Source organism: Anabrus simplex, chromosome 4 (assembly GCF_040414725.1).
Source record: "Anabrus simplex isolate iqAnaSimp1 chromosome 4, ASM4041472v1, whole genome shotgun sequence".
NCBI classification, from domain to species: Eukaryota; Metazoa; Arthropoda; class Insecta; order Orthoptera; family Tettigoniidae; genus Anabrus; species Anabrus simplex.
The window spans coordinates 202,919,368-202,947,080 of record NC_090268.1 but is presented as its reverse complement, the minus strand read 5'-3'; positions in this window follow the sequence as shown (position 1 = coordinate 202,947,080).

Sequence of the window (27,713 nt, the reverse complement as noted above, 5' to 3'; positions counted from 1 at the left end):
TTATTTCTCGGTCAATCAAAACTTTCTGGTATCTATTTCATTATCCAATGTGAATTGGGGGTGTGTCTGGCCCTTGCCCCGGAGTTTTCCGGAACCTTCCCCTCTGCTATAAAAGCTAGCACGTTTTGGAACAGATTGTCTTTCTGATCGCTCCAGTCTACATTCTAGTGTGGGTTCGTAACGGAGGCGGGGGCACCTCGTCATCTTCGGTAGGTCCACGAGCTCAAGGCAATGGCAGGTCCAGTTTAAAATCCGATAGTCTTCCAAAGCTAGCTTGAGGGGAATGTTTCAAATCTTTAGTAATGCAACTTCATTTTCTAAAATGTAAATTTCAAACTCTAAATGTAAATTACAAACAAACCGAAAAAACTCCACCGAAATCAGGGAATAGAGAGTGAGGTACCCTCTCGTATTCCCTCTCAACTTGATTTTGAGGTAACTATGATTTTGTAACATTTTATATTTTGTAATTTCCGTAACTTAAGTATTTTTCTTTATATATCCACCTCATTGGTATAGGCTTAGTCTCTGTAACTTCGGGCCATAAGCTCAAATAGGGTTTTATGCATTTAATGTAAGTTTCTCGGAGTGCAAGTATTCCCCTTCTTACCATTTTGGGTTTTGGGCCAGTAATTTAATCTTTTGTCTTTTCCAAAGGCCATGTAGAATGGGTACTTGTTGGCCCTGTTTAACTCCATTTATTTCATGTTAAGGATACCAGACTGTTGAGCAGTTAAGATAGTGAATACTGTTTAATTTGTTTAGACGTAGGTTGTACCTGGATAGGTCTGGAAAGTGTGAATTTTCGGAAATAGATTCCTAAGTGTTAATTGATAGGGCAAAAATGCTCTTACTTTTGGTGTAAAAACTAGGAGATCTGTCTCCTTAACTGGTGATTGAATGGAGCAGTAGTGCTCAAAGAACATTTGTAATTGGGAGCTACAAGCTCAACCTGTAAAATTGTTATCTGATCATTTTAGACCTCTCTAAAAGTGTTTTTCAAGCTTACGACCTAACTTTTGTAACTAATTGTTAATTACCTTTTTTTTGTTTTTGCTAGTGGCTTTACATTGCACCGACACAGATAGGTCTTATTGCGACGTAGGAAAGGCCTAGGAGTTGGAAGGAAACAGCCGTGGCCTTATTTAAGGTACAGCCCCAGCATTTGGCTGGTGTGAAAAATGTTAATTACTTGTCAAAGTATTAAGATTAGAAAAGAAAAACAAAGGGAAAAGTTAGGAAAAGAAATAAAACTGCCAATTTAAAGTTTTACTTCAATCTTTTGATTTTCATACATCCATTCATGCCCGCACCTTATTTTACCTCTGCTTTCCGTAATATCTTCGTAGCAATAATAATATTTTTTTCTACTGGCTTTACGTCGCACCAACACAGATATGTCTTATGGCGCCGATGGGACAGGAAAGGCCTAGGACTGTGAAGGAAGCGGCCGTGGCCTAAATTAAGGTACAGCCCCAGCATTTGACTGGTGTGAAAATGGAAAACCACGGAAAACCATCTTCAGAGCTGCCGACAGTGGGGTTCGAACCTACTATCTCCCGAATACTGGATACTGGCCGCACTTAAGCGACTGCAGCTATCGAGCTCGGTAATAATAATAATAATAATAATAATAATAATAATAATAATAATAATGATGTTACTGGCTTTACGTCCCACTAACTACTTTTACGGTTTACGGAGACGCCGAGGTGCCGGAATTTAGTCCAGCAGGAGTTCTTTTACGTGCGAATAAATCTACTGACACGAGACTAACGTATTTTAGCACCTTCAAATACCACCAGGCTGAGCCAGAATCGAACTTTAGTGAGCACCGGCACCTTTTCTCACAGAATATTATTATTATTATTATTATTATTATTATTATTATTATTATTATGAAATAGCATAGCTTGTTTCCAGTTATTTGACCGGAATTTGACAGGAATGGAATGAATGAAGGCCCTATCTAGCGGCGAGGGTAGGAATTGTGCCTACTGCCGAAGCCTGGAGGCAATGACTAATGACCGACAGATGAAATGAAATGATATTGCAGTGTGTTACTGGAATGAAGGATGACAGGGAAAACAGGAGTACCCGGAGAAAAACCTGTCCCGTCTTCGCTATATCCAGTACAAGTCTCACATTGACTGACCGGGATTTGAACCACGGAACCCAACGGTGAGAGGCCAGCGCGCTACTGCCGGAGCCACGGATGTACCGCAACAACAGCAATAATAATAATAATAATAATAATAATAATAATAATAATAATAATAAAATTGTTCATGCCCCACCAACTACTTATACGGTTTTCAAATGGGCCGTGGTGTCAAATATTTGCTCCTGAAGGAGCTCTTTTGCGAGTCGGTTGGCACGAGGCTTGCGTATTTGAGCGAAGGACTGGGTCGTGGTCCAACCTGCCAACTTACGCAGTCAACTGAGTCGGTCAGTTAGCTCGGCTTGGTACGAGTAACATATGCTGAAGAAATGTGAGATAAGAAAGAATCTTGAAACAAGAGAGCGGAAGTTAATCGCCTGAAGCCGTGTTTGCCATTCACGTGTGAACAGTTGTGAACCATTGAGGAGGGTATGCCATACAAACGGAAATCAATGAATGCTACATATGTCACTTTTGTCTGATCGTACTGTAGTTACTATCTCAGGCCTGTAGTGCACCTGTTCAAACCAATGTCTATGGAACAAAAATTGTGAAATACAAGAGGGGGGATGAATTGAAAAGAAGCACAAGAGGAAATTACAAGAGGTCGAAACTTTTCTCGGGTTAGAAAAGCGAGAAATAGGAAATCCATGTTTAAATGAGGGCGGGAGGTGGTGGGGGAGAGTGTCGGGCCCAGATCGATGAAGGAATCTGCCGTAACCATGACGACGGCGCCATCTCCGTCCGCTAGGGGGCGAGCTACTGACTTCACTGCAGCAGCACACAGCACTTACAGCCGCTGAGGTAACTCTGACCCACAAACTTCTTGAAGGAGACCTCACAGCATCCCTTCATTTCAACACATATCCACAGATTACCATTCACATCTCTCAATTCCTCCTTTAAACCTCTTGCGCTCGGTCGGTCCCGCGCTCTAGGGGTAGCGTACTTACCTCTCACCCTGAGACTACGATATCTGGACCCGAGAATTGATTCCAGGTCCACTCAGAATACGTGACTACAACTGAGGTGGTGATGATTACTGCTTTAAGAGGAAGTAAAACTAGGCAACCATCCTCCATATAACACTAATCAAAGAGAAATAATGGAAGGGATCCGACACTTCGAAAAATGAAGGCATCGGCCAAAGAAAAACAAGAGTCATGAAGGGCGTGAAAATGAAAGACTCCCTAGCCCTCGCAAACCTAAAAGCGTCGGGTCGGAAAAGAACAAGAGTTGACCAAGAAAGGTCGGATAGGATGGATGAAAGTGAGGAGCCTGGCACAAGTGAGTGGAAGAAATGCCAGGCTCAGCTAGGGGCCCCGTGATCACCAACCCACGCTTAGGAGTCCCTGGGGTCCCTAGTATTCGCCTCTTACGACAGGCAAGGAATACCGTGGGTATTATTCTACCGCTCCCAACCACATGTGTTACAACTAAGGAGCTATCTGACGGTGAGTTGGTGACCGTGGTCTGAACAACCTAGAATAATGGCCGAGAAGATTCGTCGCAATGACCAGGGGTCACCTCCTAACTGCAGGCCTTCGCACTGAGCAACGGTCGCTTGATAGGGTGCGGCCCATCAGAGCTGTCGCACAATGGGGTCCTTTCCGGTCGTATGACGGTATGTTCAGACATCACAATCTCCTGTTGTGCTCGTATGTCGGTATATTCAGACATCACAATCTCCTGTTGTTCGTATGTCGGTATGTTCAGACATCACAATCTTCGGTTGTACTCGCATGTCGGTATATTCAGACATCACAATCTCCTGTTGTGCTCGCATGTCGGTATGTTCAGACAACAACCTCCTGTTGTGCTCGAATGTCGGTATGTTCACACATCACAATCTCCTGTTGTGCTCGTAGGACGGTATGTTCACACATCACAATCTCCTGTTGTGCTCGAATGTCGGTATGTTCAGACATCACAATCTTCGGTTGTACTCGCATGTCGGTATGTTCAGACATCACAATCTTCGGTTGTACTCGCATGTCGGTATGTTCAGACATCACAATCTTCGGTTGTACTCGCATGTCGGTATGTTCAGACATCACAATCTCCTGTTGTGCCCGAATGTCGGTATGTTCAGACATTACAATCTTCGGTTGTTCTCGTATATCGGTATGTTCAGACATCACAATCTCCTGTTGTGCTCGAATGTCGGTATGTTCAGACATCACAATCTTCGTTTGTACTCGTATGTCGGTATGTTCAGACATCACAATCTTACGTTGTGCTGGTATGTCGGTATGTTCAGACATCGCAATCTCTTGTTGTGATGTTGTTGTGGTGGTGGTGGTGATTATTGTTTTAAGAGGAAGTGCAACTGGACAACAATCCTCTATGTAACACTAATCAGAGAGAAAAAATGGAAGGGGTCCGACACTTAGAAAAATGAAGGTATCGATGATGATGCTTGTTGTTTAAAGGGGCCTAACATCGAGGTCATCGGCCCCTAATGGTACGAAATGAAACGACGAAGTAAAAGTTCAAAATTATCCACTGACCAAAATAAAAATTGCCATGAAGAATGAATGAACGAACGAATGAATGAATGAATGAATGAACATGAATTTAAGACAATCAGTGGATCCGACTCAAAAAAACTATCATAGTTAATAGTATTACTGACCAAGGGACCACTTCCAAGGCAAATCGAGGATGCTTGGTGTCTAAATGGGTCCAAAATACAAGTCAAAGGCCCCTCAGAATGGTACTTATCGCTAGTAATGTAGAACCATGGTATCTGTCCTGTTGCGGTACTAATCAGTGGTAGCAGAGACTTGCGGTATTCCACATTATTGTACTACTCAAAGCTTATGAAATTCGACATTAATACAGACCTATGTTTTTCTCACTCTGCGGCGCCATTCACAGGCAACGCAAACCTATGATGTTCATCACATAAGAGTACTAACCACAAGGACCTCTCCCTATCCCGTGGTGTTCCTCATATAGTGGGTACTAATCACAGGTAAGGCAGGTCCATGGTAGTATCATCCCATGGTCCAGCTCATATGGTGGTACTAATCACAGGTACTGCAAAAGCCGACCGCGCGGTGCTCCTGTGTGCTACTAATCACAAACCTATTTCGTACCTAATATAGTGGTACAATGCACAAGTAAAAGCGACCCTTGGTGTTCTCCGCGTGGTGGTACTAATCACATGTAGTTGCATGGTTTGAATACAACCATCCCTTGGTCGCCCTTTTTAGTCGGGTCTCACGACAGGCAGGGGATACCGTGGGTGTATTATTCGTCTGCCTCCCCCACCCACAGGGGGTGTGTGTTTGGTCCGCGAGAGGTATTTTATTTCCCTCAAGTCCGCCGGCAAGCCGGTTAGGACCCCCCTATCCGCCACCTGGAACGCGCCACGTGGGAGTATCACCTCTCCCCCTGCTACGCCTGCGTAGCAGGTTCGTGGAATGTAGGTATCGGCCAAAGGAAGACATGATGATGATGATGCTTGTTGTTTAAAGGGGCCTAACAACGAGGTCAGCGGCCCCTAATGGTACGAAATGAAACGACAAAGTAAAAGTTCAAAATTATCCACTGACCAAAATAAAAAATGTCATGAAGAATGAATGAACGAATGAATGAATGAATGAATGAACATGAATTTAAAACAATCAGTGGATCCGACTCAAAAAACTATCATAGTTAATAGTATTACTGACCAAGGGACCACTTCCAAAGCAAATTGAGGATGCTTGATGTCTAAATGGGTCCAAAATACAAGTCAAAGGCCCCTCAGAATGATACTTATCGCTAGTAATGTAGAACCATGGTATCTGTCCTGTTGCGGTACTAATCAATGGTAGCAGAGACTTGCGGTATTCCACACATTATTGTACTACTCAAAGCTTATGACATTCGACATTAATACAGACCTATGATTTTCTCACTCTGCGGCGCCATTCACAGGCAACGCAAACCTATGATGTTCATCACAGAAGAGTACTAACCACAGGGACCTCTCCCTATCCCGTGGTGTTCCTCATATAGTGGGTACTAATCATAGGCAAGGCAGGTCCATGGTAGCTATCATCCCATGGTCCCGCTCATATGGTGATACTAATCACAGGTACTGCAAAAGCCGACCGCGCGGTGCTCCTGTTTGCTACTAATCACAAACCTATTTCGTACCTAATATAGTGGTACTACGCACAAGTAAAAGCGACCCTTGGTGTTCTCCGCGTGGTGGTACTAATCACATGTAGTTGCATGGTTCGAATACAATCATCCCTTGGTCGCCCCTTTTAGTCGGCTCTCACGACAGGCAGGGGATACCGTGGGTGTATTATTCGTCTGCCTCCCCCACCCACAGGGGGTGTGTGTTTGGTCCGCGAGAGGTATTTTATTTCCCTCAAGTCCGCCGGCAAGCCGGTTAGGACCCCCCTATCCGCCACCTGGGACGCGCCACGTGGGAGTATCACCTCTCCCCCTGCTACGCCTGCGTAGCAGGTTCGTGGCAAAGGAAGACAAGGGCCACGAAGGGCGTGAAAATGAAAGACTCCCTAGCCCTCGCAAACCTAATAGCGTCGGGGTCGTAAAAGAACAACAGTTGGCCAAGATAGGTCGGACAGGATAGATGAAAGCTAGGAGCTTGGCACAAGTAAGTGGAAGCAATGCCAGGACTCACTTAAGGTCCCCATGGTGACCAACACACGCTCCAAAGTTCAGAGCCCCTGGGGCCCCTTTTAGTCACCTCTTACGACGGGTAGGGGATACCGTGGGTGTTATTCTACCGCCCCCTCCGACAGGGGGTTCTTGTTGTGATGGTATGTCGGTATGTTCAGGGAGGAGGAGGATTTGGTGTTAAGGTATGCGGTTGTTTTTCGTGGTAAGGGTGTGGTTCCCTTATTGCACTTACGAAACGTGGAAGGATATGAACAAATTTTAAGCCATTATGGACTGCGTACAGCAGACGATAATTGTGATGTCTGAATATATCGACATACGAGCACAGCAGGAGATTTATCAGCATTACAACGCACCCTGTCATAAAAATGCTTTGTGCACAAAAACATTCCTGAAATCCAATGGAACATCTTTGGGATGAGTTAGAACGTCGACTTCGCTCCAGACCCCAGCGTCCAACACCACTACCTTCTCTGCCATTCCTCCATAGACATTCACACACTTCATTGAAAGAGTCTCCAGTCTTCATAAAGGAGAAGGTTGACCCACCCCATATTAATGTCCAATAATATGAAACGCGACACGGCTAAAGTCCAAGAGCAATTTCAGATAGCTGTCCGGATAATTTTGATTGTGTAGTGAATATTTCAGCGATTATTTGCGAAGATCCTGCAGCAACTTCTGGCTCGGTAAGGAAAGCAACAAGAAACTACCTCACTCCTCATTTCCCTAGTACGCCTCTTCAGTGACACCTAGACCATCTATGACAGCTAATGGTGAACCTGTTGAGGATCCAACCAGACTTCGGGCTGAATACCCAACATACACATACTGCAGCAACCTGCACTATTTCATACTATTGTATAGTCCGCACACTTTATGTTGGTGCATTTGTGTACGGCGGTGAGGAGTAAGGAAGGGAGGTGTCCCGGTATCGATAGTGCTGCCAACTGAAGGGAAATGAAATCTGAATTGAATCGAGAATATGATCGATCGATACGAAGTTTCTAAACCGTTATCATCTTAAGCCAACAACTATGTCACATACACATTATATAACATTATAAAACATTTCTCGATGCGAATCTTGTTCCTAGCATGAATTCTATACTTTGGCTTTTTTGTGTAAACAACAACAGTACTAGTACGTAAAGTGTACGCCAGATGTCGCACAACGATGCTTACGCGATTCATAGTTTGTGTTTCAAAGGTTGCCAGTACGAATCTCGAAGGTCGCCGAGGTCGACCGATTCAGCACTAGGGTGTAAATGCACCAACATAAAGTGTGCGGATAATACTTTACTTTTCATATTTTCCAGAATCTTTACAATGACGAATCGAGTGGTCGTTGAGATATGATGATGATGATGATGATGCTTGTTGTTTTAAGGGGCCTAACATCGCAGGTCATCGGCCCCTAATGGAACGAAATGAATGACATGAGACATGAAGTTAAAATTTTAAAAAGTATCCACTGACTAGAGTTAAAAAAGAATGGTGATGAAGAAAAATGAGGGTGAGATTAAAACATTCAGTGGATCTAATACGCAATGCCTTATGTTCTATTAAAATAAGAGAAAATACAGGAAAACGAAGGAATAAGGCATTGCCCAGTAGTACAGATATTAACACATAATTTACGTTGGACGTTAAAATAACACATTAAAATGCGCAACACAAACTAAAATGAAGTCAATGAGATAAAAGCGCAACTGACATAAACAACACTAGGGCAAAGGACTTCATCACACACGATAAAACAGACCGCTATCCCTCATAAAGCGGATGACGAGGTCTGCTGACTGCTCGTCATCTCGCAAGATAAGGGAGATTGTACTCGGAAGGTTAAGACTACGGCGCAGATCGACCAGGTCCACACACTCCGTAAGGATGTGTACCACGGTAAGACGGTCGCCGCAGGTACACACCGGAGGGGGTCTCCTTTCAGTAGATGGGAGTGCGTCAAGATACCGTGGCCGATCCGAAGGCGACATAATACCACGGCTTCCCACCGCGAAGCCTGAAGGGAAGTCCTCCATACCTTCGTTGTTCCTTTTATCGCTCTCAGCTTATTGGGAAGTGGGATGGCCTGCCACTCCATCTCCCAATGAGACATAACCAGATGTCTCAGCTGAGAGCGAATATCACTTGCTGGAACCTTGAAAGGACACGGGGGTAGTGTAACTGCCTCCTTGGCAGCCCGATCTGCTAACTCGTTTCCCTCTATGACCATGTGGCTGGGGAGCCACACAAACGTAATTCTGGTGCCGGCATCCGAACACCCGGCCAGCAGGTCCTGGATCCGCTGCACCAGAGGGTGCCGAAGGAAACAAGTATCAATAGACTGGAGCGAGCTCAAGGAGTCAGTACACACGAGAAAGTGTCGGCTTTCATTGTACAGTGCGTACTGCAGAGCTCCACAGATAGCATAAAGCTCCGATGTGTACACACTACAGGTTTCCGGGAGAGCAAAAAGAAACCGATCATTTCCGACAACGAACGCACAGCCCACCTTCGTATCTGTCCTTGAACCATCCGTGTAAACGACGACTGAACCTGGATAGCGGCCAACAACGGACAGGTAGATCCTCCGATAAATCGAAGAGTCCGTGTCTCCTTTCGGGCCAGTGTGCAAATCCAGGATGATTTCAGGTCGTCGTACAACCCACGGAGGTACCCCACTTGGTTGTCTGACAAGGCAAGGAATCGAAGGTACGTCAAACAATTCATAACTGCTATTCAAGCGTATCCCAACCGGCCGCGTCGTACGAGGATAAGCAGCGTACAACAAACGGTTGCCATTGTTGAACACGCAGGGATAGCTCGGATGAAGTGGCATCTGTCGCAAATTTGCAGCATACGTAAATAGTAGTTGCTGGCACCTCAGGTGTAAAGGCAGCACACCACACTCAGCGAGGAGGCTGGCGATGGTGCTTGTACGAAAAGCTCCCGTCGCCAAACTAACCCCGCTGTGGTGGATACTGTTCAGCTTCGCAAGAACGCTTGGTCTTGCGGAGCCATATGCTGCACTGCCGTAGTCTAACCGGGATAAAATGTGTGCCCGATAGAATCGCAGGACCACCACGCGGTCAGCTCCCCAATTAGTGTTGCTAAGAGACTTCAAGAGGTTAAGCCTCTTGGTGCATTGCACTTTTAGCTCCCGCACGTGTGGCTCCCACGATAATTTACTGTCAAAAAGGAGCCCAAGAAATCGGTAGGTGTCAACAACTGGAAGAATGACATTTCCTAGATAAAGCTCAGGATGTGGGTGAAGAGTACGTTGACGACAAAAGTGGACAACGGAGGTCTTTGCGTAAGAAAACCGAAAGCCATGTTCTAAGGTCCACTTCTCCACCTTCCTAATAGCTTGCTGTAATTGTCGTTCTGCGACTGCCATGCTGCACGACCTATAGTGCAGAGCAAAATCGTCCACATATAGCGACGGTATAACTGCTGGACCAGCAGCAGCGACAATACCGTTTATGGCAATCGCGAACAGAGTGACACTAAGGACCGATCCCTGTGGGACTCCATTTTCCTGAACGTGATATTGCGAATATGTCCTCCCTACTCGGACACGGAAGAGACGGAGGGACAAAAAATTCGCAATAAATACCGGCAAATTACCTCGGAATCTCCACTGATGCAGGACTGAAAGGATACCAGATCGCCATGTGGTGTCGTAGGCCTTCTCTAAGTCAAAGAAAACAGCTACCAAGTGCTGTTTACGGAGAAACGCATCCTGGATAGAGCTCTCCAGGCGGACCAAGTGGTCAGTGGCGGATCGAGCGGCTCGAAAACTACACTGGTATTCGGACAAGAGTCCTTGTTTCTCCAGACACCACACGAGTAGGCGATTTACCATCCTCTCAAATAGCTTACACAGGCAGTTGGTAAGACAAATCGGCCTGTAACTTCCTGCATACTTAGGATCTTTGTCAGGCTTGAGGACAGGAATGACTATCCCCACTCGCCACTGAGACGGAAAATCACCCTCCATCCAGATACGGTTGAACACACGAAGGAGATATAGGAGACTATCATCACTAAGGTGTTTCAACATCTGGTTGTGGATGTTGTCCGGTCCAGGAGACGTGTCCTTGCAAAGCGCTAGGGCGCTGCGGAATTCCCACTCCGTAAAGGGCACGTTGTAGTCCTCTGAAGCTTGAGAGGCAAAACTAAGGTGATGACGTTCTGCCTCTCGCTTCACAGCGAGGAAATCAGGATGGTAATTCCCGGAGCCACATACATCCGCGAAATGACTGGCTAGATGGTCAGCAATAAGAAGGGATTCAGTGACAATATTGCCTGCAATGGAAATTCCCGGTACAGAAGATGATCCTTGGATACCCGAAATACGTCGAAGCTTAGTCCAGACTTGAGATGATGGAGTATGTGACGACATAGACGACACATATCTCCCCCATGAAGCCTTCTCACTTTGACGAATAAGAACTCGCGCCTTAGCGCGGAGTTTCTTGAATGTTACCAAGTTGGCCGCAGTAGGCTGTCTACGGTAAAGTTTGTGAGCGCGACGGCAGTCTTTGATAGCTGCTGCTATTTCTTCGTTCCACCAAGGAACGAGCTGTCGGCAAGGAGTCCCCGAGTAGAACGGAATGGACTCCTCAGCAGCAGCAAGAATAACTCGGGTGATGTAAGTTATTTCCTCGCCGACGGTCTGCCTAATATCATCGTTAAAGGCAGCTAACAATGAGTACTTTGGATAATCAGCATGTTTCAAAATCCATCGAGGGGGAGCCTCGACGGATTTTTGGTTCATCAAAGTAAGAATGATGGGAAAATGGTCACTGTCACATAGATCACCGTGTGTATGCCACCGAAACAGTGGAACCAACGTTCGGCTGCATAGACTTACGTCTATGCGAGAATATGTGCCGTAACGCACACTAAAGTGAGTTGGTTCCCCCGTGTTCAAAATACATAAATCCAGCTCTGTTACTAATGTTTCCAGCTCTCTCCCCCTGGGGCAAGGCGTCTCAGAGCCCCAGATGGGATGATGGGCGTTAAAATCCCCCAACAAGAGGAAGGGAGTTTCAAGATCAGTGACATCAGTTATGTTAAGAGCGTGACCTGGTGGAAAATAAACATTACACACTGTTGTTATGACAGTCAGCGGAACGCGAACAGCTACAGCCTGGAGGGAAGTTCTTAATGGAACTTCTTCGCTGTAGGTATCATAACGTACAAAAATGCCAACACCACCGGACGCCCGGTGAGCATAGTACCGTTCTGTCGAGTATAGTCTGAAATTTCTCAAGACCGTATGATGACCAGGTCTGAAGTTGTTCTCCTCAATACAGACTATACTCGCTGCGTACTCACTAATGAGCTGACGTAACTCAGCAAGATACCTGTCATAACCGTTACAAATCCACTGTAACAGTGCCATAGTGTAGACTATAAAAGGTGTGTCAGGTTATGAGCGAAAAAATGCTCGTAAGCCTAAACACTATCTACATCAACATCCGTAGATGTAGAGGACAGCGCGACATCCATACCGTCATCAAAAGATGGCAGGGGTGCCGCCCAGAACTTCGACGCTTTTCGGGCGCGTGGGGGTCCCATACGAGGAGAGTGCGCCGGTTTGGGAGCAGGAGTACCTCCCGGCGCAGACTCATACCCCTCAGGAGGGGGGCATGACTTCTCCTTCGCAGGGGAAGTCCGAGAGCGCTCAGCACGGACGCTATTCTTCCCCTTCTTCTTTTCGAGTTTAGACGGGCTGGGAGATGGTTTCCCAGCCCTGGTCGACAATGTCGCCTCCACCGGCTGGGGCACGACTTTCGTCGACCTCCTAGTGGGGGGAAACTTAGTCTTCCCCCCTTGCTGTGCAGGCTGGGAACTACCAGCCTGCACAGACTTCTGGTTGGTCGAAGGTGGGGTGGTCCCCCCCCCCTCGAGCTTTGAATCTTTGCGACGTTGCTGGGAGCAGCAACAGTCGCCTTGAGCGCAGCGATCTGGACAGGTGTCGAGGTTGTAAATGACGAACCTGAAAGATGATGATGATGATGATGCTTGTTGTTTTAAGGGGCCTAACATCGAAGGTCATCGGCCCCTAATGGAACGAAATGAATGACATGAGACATGAAGTTAAAATTTTAAAACTTATCCACTGACGAGAGTTAAAAAAGAGTGGTGATGAAGAAAAATGAGGGTGAGATTAAAACAATCAGTGGATCTAATACGCAATGCCTTATGTTCTCTTAAAAGAAGAGGAAGTACAGGAAATCGAAGGAATGATGATGATGATGATGCTTGTTGTTTAAAGGGGCCTAACATCGAAGGTCATCGGCCCCTAATGGAACGAGATGGACGAAATGACATATGATAGTTAAAATTTAAAACGGAGCCACTGATTAGAGTTTTAAAAATGCGATGAAAAATGAGTATGAAATTAAAACAATCAGTGGATCTAATTCGCAATGCCTTATTTTGGAATAAAATAAGAAAAATTACAGGAGATAATGGAATAAGGCATTGCCTGCTAGTACAGATATATATACAGACTTTACATTAGACGTGAAAAGAACACATTAAAATACGCAACACAAACTAAAATGAAGTCAATAGGATGAGAGCGTAATTGACACAAAGATACAAGCACAAAGGACATCATTACATACGATAAAACAGACCACTATCCCTCATAAAGCGGATGACGAGGTCTGCTGACTGCACGTCATCACGCAGGATAAGGGAGATGGTATTCGGGAGGTTACGACTACGGCGAAGATCAACCAGGTCCGTACACTCCGTAAGCATGTGTACCACGGTAAGATGGTCACCGCAGGTACACACCGGAGGAGGTTCTCCTTTCAAAAGATGCGAGTGAGTCACGATACCATGGCCGACCCGAAGACGACATAATACCACGGCTTCCCTCCGCGAAGCCCGAAGGGAAGTCTTCCATACCTTCGTCGTTCCTTTTATCGCTCTCAACTTATTGGGAGGTGGAATGGCCTGCCACTCCATCTCCCAATGGGACATAACATGATGTCGCAGCTGGGAGCGAATATCACTTGCTGGAACCTTGAAAGGCAACGGGGGCAGTGTAACTGCCTCCTTGGCAGCCTGATCTGCTAACTCGTTTCCCTCTATGCCCATGTGGCTTGGGAGCCACAGAAACGTGATTCTGGTGCCGGCATCCCAACACCCGGCCAGCAGGTCCTGGATCCGCTGCACCAGAGGGTGACGAGGGAAACAGGTATCAATAGACTGAAGCGAACTCAAGGAGTCAGTACACACAAGAAAGCGTCGGCGCTCATTGTATAGTGCGTACCGCAGAGCTCTGCAGATAGCATAGAGCTCTGCCGTGTACACACTACAGGTTTCCGGGAGAGCAAAAAGAAACCGATCATTGTCGACAATGAACGCACAGCCCACCTTCGTATCTGTCCTTGAACCATCCGTGTAGACGACGACTGAACCTGGATAGCGGCCAACAACGGACATGAAGAGCCTCCGATAAATCGAAGGGTCCGTGTTTTCCTTCGGGCCAGTGTGTAGGTCCAGGATTATTTCAGGACGTCGAACTACCCACGGAGGTGCCCCACTCGGTTGTCTGACAAGGCATGGAACCGAAGGTACGTTAAACAACCTGTAACTGCTCTCCAAGCGTATTCCAACCGGCCGCGTAGCTCGAGGACGAGCAGCGTACAGAAAATGGTTGCCATTGTTGAATACGCAAGGATAGCTGGGATGAAGTGACATTTGTCGCAAATGAGCAGCATACGAAAGAAGCATTTGTTGGCGCCTCAGGTGTAAAGGCGGCACACCAGACTCAGCGAGCAGGCTAGCGATGGGGCTTGTACGAAAAGCTCCCGTCGCCAACCTAACCCCGGCGTGGTGGATGCTGTTCAGCTTCGCAAGAACGCTTGGTCTTGCGGAGCCATATGCTGCACTGCCGTAGTCTAACCTAGATAAAACGTGTGCCCTGTAGAATCGTAGGAGCACCGCACGGTCAGCTCCCCAATTAGTGCCGCTAAGAAATTTCAAGAGATTTAGCCTCTTGGTGCATTGCACTCTTAGCTCCCGCACGTGTGGCTCCCACGATAATTTACTGTCGAAAAGGAGCCCAAGAAATCGGTAAGTGTCAACCACGGGAAGAGCGACATTTCCTAGATAAAGTTCAGGATCTGGATGCAGAGTACGTTGACGGCAAAAGTGGACAACGGAGGTCTTTGCAGTAGAAAACCGAAAACCATGTTCAAAGGTCCACTGCTCCACCTTCCGGATAGCTTGCTGTAATTGTCGCTCTGCGACTGCCATACTGTGCGAGCTATAGTGAAGAGCAAAATCGTCCACATATAGCGACGGTATTACTGCTGGACCAGCAGCAGCAACAATACCGTTTATGGCAATCGCGAACAGAGTGACACTAAGAACCGATCCCTGTGGGACTCCATTTTCCTGAACGTGGTATTGCGAATATGTCCTCCCTACTCGGACACGGAATAGACGGAGGGACAAAAAATTCGCAATGAAAACCGGCAAGTTACCTCGGAATTTCCATTGATGCAGGACTGAAAGGATATCATATCGCCATGTGGTGTCGTAGGCCTTTTGTAAGTCAAAGAAAACAGTTACCAAATGCTGTTTGCGGAGAAACGCATCCTGGATAGAACTCTCCAGGCGTACCAAGTGGTCAGTGGTGGATCGAGCGGCTCGGAAACCACACTAGTACTCGGACAAGAGTCCTTGTTTCTCCAGACACCACACAGGCGGCGATTTACCATCCTCTCAAACAGCTTACACAGGCAGCTGGTAAGACAAATAGGTCTATAACTCCCTGCATATTTAGGATCTTTGTCAGGCTTGAGGACAGGAATGACGATGCCCTCTTGCCACTGAGACGGATAGTCACCCTCCATCCAGATTCGGTTGAACACACGAAGGAGATAGAGAAGACTGTCCTCACTAAGGTGTTTCAACATCTGGTTATGGATATTGTCTGGTCCAGGAGATGTCTCCTTGCAAAGCGCTAATGCGCTACGGAGTTCCCACTCCGTAAAGGGCACCTTATAGTCCTCTGAAGCCTGAGTGGCAAAACTGAGATGACGACGTTCTGCCTCCCACTTCAGAGGTAGGAAGTCACGATGGTAATTCCTGGAGCAAGACACGTCCGCGAAATGGCGAGCAAGATGGTTAGCAATCGAGAGTGGTTCAGTGACGATATTGCCTGCAATGGAAATTCCCGGTACCGAAGATGATCCATGAATACACGAAATACGCCGAAGTTTAGTCTACACTTGAGATGACGGAGTGTGTGACGTCATAGACGACACATATCTCTCCCATGAAGCCTTCTTACTTTGGCGAATAAGAACCCGCGCCTTAGCGCGGAATTTCTTAAATGTTACCAAGTTGGCCGCAGTAGGCTGTCTACGGTAACGTTTATGAGCACGACGGCGTTCTTTGATAGCTGCTGCTACTTCCTCGTTCCACCAAGGAACGAGTTTTCGGCGAGGAGTCCCCGAGAAGAACGGAATGGACTCCTCAGCAGCAGCAAGAATAACTTGGGTGACATAAGTTATTTCCTCGCCGACGGTCCGCCTGATATCATCGTTAAAGACAGCTAGTGATGTGTACTTTGGCCAATCAGCATGTTTAAGAATCCATCGAGGGGGAGCCTCGACGGATTTTTGGTTCATCAAAGTAAGAATGATGGGTAAATGGTCACTGTCACAAAGATCGTCGTGTGTGTTCCACCGAAACAGCGGAACCAACGTTCGGCTGCATAGACTTACGTCTATGCGAGAATATGTGCCGTAACGTACACTGAAGTGTGTTGGTTCCCCTGTGTTCAAAATACATAAATCCAGGTCTGTTACCAATGTTTCCAGCTCTCTTCCCCGGGGGCAAGGCGTCTCAGAGCCCCATATGGGGTGATGGGCGTTAAAATCGCCCAACAAGAGGAAGGGAGGTGGAAGCTGATCTAGAAGATCAGTGACATCATTAATGTTAAGAGGTAGCCCTGGCGGAAAATAGACATTACACACTGTTGTTATGACAGGCAGCGGAACGCGAACAGCTACAGCCTCCAGCGGGGTTCTTAGTGGAACCTCCTCGCTGTAGGTATCAGAACGGACAAAAATGCCAACGCCACCGGACGCCCGGTGAGCATAATGTCGTTCTGTCGAGTATAGTCGAAAATTTCGCAATACCGTATGATGATCTGGTCGGAAGTTTGTTTCCTGAATACAGACTATACTCGCCGAATACTCGCTAATGAGCTGGCGCAACTCAGCAAGATGCCTATCATAACCGTTACAATTCCATTGTAACAGTGCCATATTGTAAGTGTGGACTTCTGAGGATTAGGATAGGAGCAACGGAATGCTACCTAACCTAACCTACACTCACATCCCCATCCGAAGATGGAGATTCGTGCTCCATGTGCAGCTCCTCGTCATCAGACGAGGTGATGCAGGCCTTCAACTTCTTTGACGTAGTCCGGGTGCGGGGTTTCTGCCCACGAGGGGAGCGCGCAGGTTTCCCCGAAGGAAGACCTGCTGACGCAGAATCAGGCCCTCCAGGTGGAGGGCGTGACACCCCATTTGTAGGAGATTTGGAAGAGCGCCTATTAAGGGCGTTCTTCTTCCCCGCAGTCGATTCTTGTTTAGACGGGCTGGGAGGGGAGTTCCCAGCCCTGGTCGACGATGCCGCCTCCGCCGGCTTAGGCGCGGCTTTCGCCGACCGTGTAGGGGAAGGAGACGTTGTCTTCTTCCCCTTCTGTGCCGGCGTAGGTTTCTTAGCCGGCACAGGCAGATTGGTGGTCGAAGGCCGGGATGGACCAGCCTTCGAGCTTGTTCTCTTTGCGGCGTTGCTGGCAGGAGCAACCGCCGCCTTGGGCGCAGCGATCTTCTGGACAGGTGTTGCAGGTGAAAATGAGGAACCTGGCAGGGACTGAGCTATCAAGCTGAAGTCAAGTGTCTTGGCCGGTGCATTCAGGGAATTAAACTTACGGCGCGCTTCCTGGTAGGAAAGACCATCCAGGGTCTTGATCTCCTGGATCTTCTTCTCACTCAGATAGGTCGGACAGTTCCGATCCCGAGGAGAATGAAGACCAGAGCAATTAGTGCACTTGTACGGAGGCGTGCATTCCTCCGCGCCGTGAGCTACTTTCCCACATGTACCACACACTGACTGATTCGAACAACGAGATACCATGTGTCCGAATCTCTGGCATTGATAGCACCGCATAGGAGGCGGGATGTACGGCCTCACATCGCAACGATAGGTTGTCACCTTGACTTTCTCTGGCAACACTGACAATTTGAAGGAGACTACAAACGCACCCGTGGCAACGTCTTCACCGTTGACTTTGCGTGTGATACGCCGGACGTGGGTCACGCCGCGGTGCTTCATGTCTTCCATCAATTCATCGTCAGTGTTCAGGACGAGATCGCGGTGGAAAAATCACTCCACGAACCACATTCAAGGTTTTGTGCTCTTCCACTTTGACGGGGATGTCGCCAAAGTGGTCGCACTTAAGCAAACGATCTGCTTGGAGCGCAGTGCTCGTCTTTAAAAGCAAACCACCATTGCTCATTTTCTTCAGGTCCTCCAGTTCACCGTAGACACCTTCAATGTGGCGACTAAAGAGAATCGATTTCACCAGCTTGAAGTCTTGCCCATCGGTCCTGGTAGCAACCAGGAACTTAGGGAAGCTGGAACCCAGACTAAGTCGCTGCGCTTGTTCCCAAGGGGTTGCCCCCCTTAGGGAATCAAAAGTTAAAGACTTGGGTAGCGAACTACCCGAGAAATCGAAGGAATAAGGCATTGCCCAGTAGTACAGATATTAACACATAATTTACGTTAGAGGTTAAAATAACACATTAAAATGCGCAACACAAACTAAAATGAAGTCAATGAGATAAAAGCGCAACTGACATAAACAACACTAGGACAAAGGACATCATCACACACGATAAAACAGACCGCTATCCCTCATAAAGCGGATGACGAGGTCTGCTGACTGCTCGTCATCGCGCAAGATAAGGGAGATTGTACTCGGAAGGTTAAGACTACGGCGCAGATCGACCAGGTCCACACACTCCGTAAGGATGTGTACCACGGTAAGATGGTTGCCGCAGGTACACACCGGAGGGGGTTCTCCTTTCAGTAGATGGGAGTGCGTCAAGATACCGTCGCCGATCCGAAGACGACATAATACCACGGCTTCCCTCCGCGAAGCCCGAAGGGAAGTCCTCCATACCTTCGTTGTTCCTTTTATCGCTCTCAGCTTATTGGGAAGTGGGATGGCCTGCCACTCCATCTCCCAATGAGACATAACCAGATGTCTCAGCTGAGAGCGAATATCACTTGCTGGAACCTTGAAAGGTAACGGGGGCAGTGTAACTGCCTCCTTGGCAGACTGATCTGCTAACTCGTTTCCCTCTATGCCCATGTGGCTGGGGAGCCACACAAACGTAATTCTGGTGCCGGCATCCGAACACCCGGCCAGCAGGTCCTGGATCCGCTGCACCAGAGGGTGCCGAGGGAAACAGGTATCAATAGACTGGAGCGAGCTCAAGGAGTCAGTACACACGAGAAAGTGTCGGCGTTCATTGTACAGTGCGTACCGAAGAGCTCCACAGATAGCATAAAGCTCCGATGTGTACACACTACAGGTTTCCGGGAGAGCAAAAAGAAACCGATCATTTCCGACAACGAACGCACAGCCCACCTTCGTATCTGTCCTTGAACCATCCGTGTAAACGACGACTGAACCTGGATAGCGGCCAACAACGGACAGGTAGAGCCTCCGATAAATCGAAGGGTCCGTGTCTCCTTTCGGACCAGTGTGTAAATCCAGGATGATTTCAGGTCGTCGTACAACCCACGGAGGTACCGCACTTGGTTGTCTGACAAGGCAAGGAATCGAAGGTACGTCAAACAATTCATAACTGCTATTCAAGCGTATCCCAACCGGCCGCGTCGCACGAGGATGAGCAGCGTACAACAAACGGTTGCCATTGTTGAACACGCAGGGATAGCTCGGATGAAGTGGCATCTGTCGCAAATTTGCAGCATACAAAAGAAGCATTTGCTGGCGCCTCAGGTGTAAAGGCGGCACACCAGACTCAGCGAGCAGGCTAGCGATGGGGCTAGTACGAAAAGCTCCCGTCGCCAACCTAACCCCGCTGTGGTGGATACTGTTCAGCTTCGCAAGAACGCTTGGTCTTGCGGAGCCATATGCTGCACTGCCGTAGTCTAACCGGGATAAAATGTGTGCCCGATAGAATCGCAGGAGCACCACGCGGTCAGCTCCCCAATTAGTGCTGCTAAGAAACTTCAAGAGGTTAAGCCTCTTGGTGCATTGCACTTTTAGCTCCCGCACGTGTGGCTCCCACGATAATTTACTGTCAAAAAGAAGCCCAAGAAATCGGTAGGTGTCAACAACTGGAAGAACGACATTTCTTAGATAAAGCTCAGGATGTGGGTGAAGAGTACGTTGACGACAAAAGTGGACAACGGAGGTCTTTGCGGCAGAAAACCGAAAGCAATGTTCTAAGGTCCACTTCTCCACCCTCCTAATAGCTTGCTGTAACTGTCGCTCTGCGACTGCCATACTGCACGAGCTATAGTGCAGAGCAAAGTCATCCACATATAGGGACGGTATTACGGCTGGACCAGCAGCAGCGACAATACCGTTTATGGCAATCGCGAACAGAGTGACACTAAGAACCGATCCCTGTGGGACTCCATTTTCTTGAACGTGGTATTGCGAATATGTCCTCCCTACTCGGACACGGAATAGACGGAGGGACAAAAAATTCGCAATAAATACCGGCAAGTTACCTCGGAATCTCCATTGATGCAGGACTGAAAGGATGCCATATCGCCAGGTGGTGTCGTAGGCCTTCTCCAAGTCAAAGAAGACAGCTACCAAGTGCTGTTTGCGGAGAAACGCATCCTGGATAGAGCTCTCCAGGCGTACCAAGTGGTCTGTGGTGGATCGAGCGGCTCGAAATCCACATTGGTACTCGGACAAGAGTCCTTGTTCCTCCAGACACCACACGAGTCTGCAATTTACCATCCTCTCAAATAGCTTACACAGGCAATTTGTAAGACAAATCGGTCTGTAACTTCCTGCATACTTAGGATCTTTGTCAGGCTTGAGGACAGGGATAACTATGCCCTCTCGCCACTGAGATGGAAAATCACCCTCTGTCCAGATTCGGTTGAACACACGAAGGAGATATAGGAGACTATCATCACTAAGGTGTTTCAACATCTGGTTGTGGATGTTGTCCGGTCCAGGAGACGTGTCCTTGCAAAGCGCTAGGGCGCTGCGGAGTTCCCACTCCGTAAAGGGCACGTTGTAGTCCTCTGAAGCTTGAGAGGCAAAACTAGGGTGATGACGTTCAGCCTCTCGCTTCAGAGCGAGGAAATCAGGATGGTAATTCCCGGAGCCACATACATCCGCGAAATGACTGGCTAGATGGTCAGCAATCAGGAGGGATTCAGTGACAATATTGCCTGCAATGGAAATTCCCGGTACAGAAGATGATCCTTGGATACCCGAAATACGTCGAAGCTTAGTCCACACTTGAGATGATGGAGTATGTGACGTCATAGACGACACATATCTCTCCCATGAAGCCTTCTTACTTTGACGAATAAGAACTCGCGCCTTAGCGCGGAGTTTCTTGAATGTAATCAAGTTGGCCGCAGTAGGCTGTCTACGGTAACGTTTGTGAGCGCGACGGCATTCTTTGATAGCTGCTGCTATTTCTTCGTTCCACCAAGGAACGAGCTTTCGGCGAGGAGTCCCCGAATAGAACGGAATGGACTCCGCAGCAGCAGCAAGAATAACTCGGGTGATATAAGTTATTTCCTCGCCGACGGTCTGCCTGATATCATCGTTAAAGGCAGCTAATGATGTGTACTTTGGCCAATCAGCATGTTTCAAAATCCATCGAGGGGGAGCCTCGACGGATTTTTGGTTCATCAAAGTAAGAATGATGGGAAAATGGTCACTGTCACAGAGATCATCGTGTGTATGCCACCGAAACAGTGGAACCAACGTTCGGCTGCATAGACTTACGTCTATGCGAGAATATGTGCCGTAACGCACACTAAAGTGAGTTGGTTCCCCCGTGTTCAAAATACATAAATCCAGCTCGGTAACTAATGCTTCCAACTCTCTCCCCCTGGGGCAAGGCGTCTCAGAGCCCCAGATAGGGTGATGTGCGTTAAAATCGCCCAACAATAGGAAGGGAGGTGGAAGCTGATCTATAAGATCAGTGACATCAGTTATGTTAAGAGCGTGACCTGGTGGAAAATAAACATTACACACTGTTGTTATGACAGGCAGCGGAACGCGAAACAGCTACAGCCTCGAGGGGAGTTCTTAATGGAAACTCTTCGCTGTAGGTATCAGAACGTACAAAAATGTCAACACCACCGGACGCCCGGTGAGCATAGTACCGTTCTGTCGAGTATAGTCTGAAATTTCTCAAGACCGTATGATGACCAGGTCTGAAGTTGGTCTCCTCAATACAGACTATACTCGCTGCGTACTCACTAATGAGCTGACGTAACTCAGCAAGATGCCTGTCATAACCATTACAATTCCACTGTAACAGTGCCATAGTGTGGAGTATAAAAATAGTGTTAGGTTATGAGGGAAAAAATGCTCGTTAGCCTAAACGCTATCTAATTCTACATCCGTAGATGTAGAGGACAGTGCGACATCCATCCCGTCATCAAAAGATGGCAGGGGTGCCGCCCAGAACTTCGACACTTTTCGGGCGCGAGGGGGTCCCCTACGAGGAGAGCGCGCAGGTTTGGGAGCAGGAGTGCCTCCCGGCGCAGACTCATACCCCCCAGATGGGGGGCATGACTTCTCCTTCGCAGGGGAAGTCCGAGAGCGCTCAGAACGGGCGCTCTTCTTCCCCTTCTTTTTTTCAGGTTTAGACGGGCTGGGAGATGGTTTCCCAGCCCTGGTCGACGATGCCGCCTCCGCCGGCTGGGGCACGACTTTCGTCGACCTCCTAGGGGGGGGAGACTTGGTCTTCCCCCCTTGCTGTGCCGGCTGGCAACTGCCAGCCTGCACAGACTTCTGGTTGGTCGAAGGTGGGGTAGTCCCCCCCTTCGAGCTTTGACTATTTGCGACGTTGCTGGGAGCAGCAACAGTCGCCTTGGGCGCAGCGGTCTGGACAGGTGTCTTGGTCGTAAATGACGAACCTGGAAGACTCTGAGCTATCAAGCTATAGTCGAGTGTACGGGCAGGTGTATTCGTAGAATGAATCTTACGGCGCGCTTCCTGGTAGGAAAGACCATCCAGGGTCTTGATCTCCTGGATCTTCTTCTCACTCAGGTATGTCGGACAATTCCGATCCCGAGGAGAATGAAAACCGGAGCAGTTAGTGCACTTGTATGGAGGTGTGTACTCCTCCGCGCCGTGAGCTACTCGTCTACATGTACCACATACAGCCTGTTTCGAACAGCGAGATACCATATGTCCGAATCGCTGGCATTGATAGCATCGCATAGGAGGCGGGATGTACGGCCTCACATCGCAACGATAAGTTGTTACCTTGACTTTCTCTGGTAACACTGACAACTTTAAAGAGACAATGAAGGCACCAGTGGCAACGTCTTCACCGTTGGCCTTGCGCATAATGCGCCGGACGTGTGTCACGCCACGGTTCTTCATGTCTTCCATCAACTCGTCGTCAGTGTTCAAAATAAGGTCGCGGTGAATGATGACTCCGCGAACCAGGTTCAAGGACTTATGCTCCTCCACTTGGACGGGGATTTCGCCAAAGTGCTCGCACTTAAGCAACTGATCAGCTGGCAGTGCTGTACGAGTCTTCATAAGCAAACTACCGTTGCGCATTTTCTTAAGTTCCTCCAGTTCGCCATAGACGCCTTCGATGTGCCGACTGAAAAGGATCGACTTCACCAGCTTAAAATCGTGCCCATCGGTTCTGGTAGCGACCAGAAACCTAGGGAAGCTGGATCCCATTCCTTCACGCTGCGCATGTTCCCAGGGAGTTGAACCTCTCAGGGAAGCAAAAGTTAAAGACTTAGGTGGGGGACCACCTTGAGAGAGCAGACTTCGTTTGGAAGCCATGCCCGATAGCATCCTCCCCGAATGCCACCCACTCCGATCAGGGGTCTCTGTAGCCGAACCAAGCAGCCAAGGCAATACCCACCTGGTCATTGCAGGTACTGCCCGGGGTCCGATGTTGGACGATGCCTAATACGGGATGACTGAGGCAATGAGCACTAAGACTCCCTTCCTCCAGTCACCCGCAATAGCATGTACCCCATAGCGTGTACAGAGCACTAAATATAGAGAAAAAATTAAAAATAATTAATAATAATATGTCCTTCTGGCATTCGGCTGTGCGGGGATCTGTGTTGTCAGGCGGATACCACTGCCAAGGTACATGGCGCTCCCACCACGCAATGGTCCTGGGTGGACAGTTGCGGGCTTTTGGGCGTAATCGCACACGTAAGAGGCCCATCTCCGGGCAGCACGCACATCAAAATTTTGAATGGTCTACATCTGACCCTCGGAAAAATAATAAAAAATAAAGAGGGGACCATGGCCACATGACCCTTTAAGTCGCCTTCTACGACAGGCAGGGATAACCTATGGATGTATTCAGCCTCTCCCATCCACAGGAGGTCCATCACATTATACCAAACCGCAATAGATGTCCGCACCAAGGTCGCCCCTTTTTGTCGCCTCCTACGACAGGTGTATTCTGCATGTGCGTCCCCCACCCGCAGGGGTAGTGTGCTTGGTCCGCGAGAGGTATTTTATTTCCCTCAAGTCCGCCGGCAAGACGGTTAGGACCCCCCTATCCGCCACCTGGGACGCGCCACGTAGGAGTATCACCTCTCCCCCTGCTACGCCATCGTAGTAGGTTCGTGGGTCGTTGAGATAAGGTTTTCAGTATTCTTTGACAAGTCTGCCACAGTCTTCACTTTTCTGTGCACCCATTTCCAATGCAATGACTGCGGAAGACGAAGAAACCACATTGCAGGATCACGCTCACGTAATATGTTGAACATACACACTGCAGAAAAAAAAGAAAAAATCATGCAACGTCCTCAAGGACAGTGTACAGTGCCACTGAGGGATGGTTGTGTACGTGATTCATTTCTCACGGACATAGGTGATCAGATGGCGATCAGGAGACCTGTACATGCGCACCCTTAGGTTAGATTGTGCTGAGGTTATATGATGATGATGATGATGATGATTATGCTTGTTATTTAAAGGGACCTAACATCTAGGCCATGGGCCTCTAATGGTACGAAATGTAATGAAACTTTAAAATTCCAAAATTCATCCACTGACCAGAATTGAAAATGTGATGATGAAGAATAAATGGATGAATATGAATTTAAAATAATCAGCGGATCCAACTCGCAATATTGAAAGTTAAAAATAATTCCAAAATCAATCCACTGAATACAATTAAAAACACGACGATCAACAATGAATATGAACTTAAAACAATCAGTGGATCCTGCCCGCAATGTCCCACGTTCCAAAGCACAATCCTGAATCGACGATGTTTGTTGTCTAAAGGGGTCCAAAATCCAGGTCACGGTCCCTCATAACGGTACTTATCGCTAGTAAAGTAGAACCATGGTATTTGTCATGTAGCGGTACTAATCGCAAGTAACGTAGAACCCTGGTGTTCCACACATTATGGTACTACTCACAGGTAATGTGCTACGCACAGCTAACACAGACCTATGGCGTTTCTCATATAATGGCGCCACTCATAGGCAACGCAAACCCAGGGTGTTCCTCACCGAGGTGTACTAATCACGGGTGCCGGTATTCCCGTGGTGTTCCTCACAGAGTGGGTACTAATAACAGGCAACGCAGACCCACGGTGTCGCTCATATAGTGGTACCAATTGCAGCAACGCCCAGACCCGTGGTGTTCGTCACATAATGGCACTAATCACAGGCAACGTAAGCCCCTTGTGTTCCGCTTATAGTGATACTGATCACAAGTACTGTAATCCCATAGAGATCCAACCGCTGTTGCTACTAATCACAGACCTACTGCGTGGTGCTATTCGCAAGTAAAGGCGACCCATGGTGTTCCTCTCGTGTTGTATTAACCACAAATAGTCTCATGGTTGTAATGCAATCATTCCTTGTTCGTCCCTTTTGGTAGCCTCTTACGACAGGTAGGGATGCCGTGGGTCTATCTTTCATCTGCGTCCCTCGCCCACAGGAGGTCAGAGAGAGAGAGAGAGAGAGAAAACGGAAGGGATCCAACAATTCGAAAAATGAAGTACTGGACATAGATAGGCAAAGGCCACGAAGGGTTTGGAAATGAAAGACTCCCTAGAAAGAGTTGACGGAGGGAGGTCGGATAGGATAGACGAAAGTGAGGAGCTTGGCACAAGTAAGTAGAAACAATGACAGGACTCAGCTAAGGACCCTGTGGACGCCAACCCACGCTCTCAATTTGAGAGCCCCTGGGGCCCCTTTTAGTTGCATCTTACGATATGGAGGGGATATCGTGTGTGTATTCTTCATCTGCATCCCCCAATCACGGCGGGTGCTGAGGTTAGAGGTGAATAGTGTTTGCAACATCCATTCTAGGGCACAACCATGCCCTGCCGACAACTGTAGCCATTTGAAGGGGGTCGTATTGTGGGCTGCGGGAAGCTGGATGGATAGTTCGACGTATTGCTGCACATGTGGACGGTGTTTCGCTGCTTTCAGCACTGGTCTCTGGAACATTCTCACACCCGTAGACCAGGGCCTCTCAAGGTGCATGCACTGTGAACGGTGCAAAAGACGACCTCGCTTGGTTGACCAGAGTGCAGACCCCACTTATCGATTTGGAGCAATAGCGCTGTCTCTCTCTTTCCCCACGCCTGTCTCGCTCGCTCCCTCTGTCTCCCTCTCTCTCTCACTTGCTGCGTAGCGCTCCAAATCCGAGCCGAATTGATCCGAGTTGAGCCGAGCTTAGCCGAGTAGCCCAGAGACGAAGCGTTGGTACGAGCCGTACCGAGCGGGAGCGAAGCACAGTGCACGGAGGTCTTGCGCCTCGATTTGCACGTGTGTGATTTTGGGCGTTTGAGAGGCCCTGCCGTAGACCATGCTCTGGACGTTCGCGTAGTACAGACGCACGTCAAGATCGACGCAATTGTGCGAGCAGCAGGAACGAAATCCGGTCACATGTTGCACCTACATTGTTACCACGGACCACTTGCAGCATGATTACTATCACGTGTGTCTCTGGGCAGGCTACTACTGACACCCCGACACCGCCAAGCACGGCTACTCTGATGTAAAAAGAATCGACTGGAGAGGAGAATGACACGCTTTTGTCTTCAGTGAAGGAGTATGTTCTGTCTGCAAGCGGCCTTTTCCAGAGTGCATTCGCCCACGACACCCAGGTCCCACCCCAGGCTTCGTGACGTCGGAGGTCATCAGTTGCAACTCACGGTCACAGTGTTTCTGCAGTGCCCGTTACATTCCACAGGGTGTTGTCCCCGTGCTACTGCCATTTCTTCCATAGGAACGTGATATGCTTTCCCTGCACGACAATGCACGTCCACATATGACGCAACGTGGTGTACAACAACTGCCCTGTCCAGTAAGATCACCGGATCTCTCGCCAATTGAACACGTATGGGACATGTTGAAGCGACGCGTTCTCCAGAGCCTGCGAAAACCATTGACGAACCACATCAAAAAGTGCAAGATGCTTGGGACAATCTATTGCAGGATGCCATTCGGCACCTTTGTGATCGCTTGCATGCGCGAATACACGCCTTCATTGCCGCCAGATGGGGGTACACTGTGTATTGATGCGACTGTTTGGGTGCCCTTAGCTGTGACATGCGTGCTTTATTTGGTCCGAATTTGTAATCATATACTCCTGCAA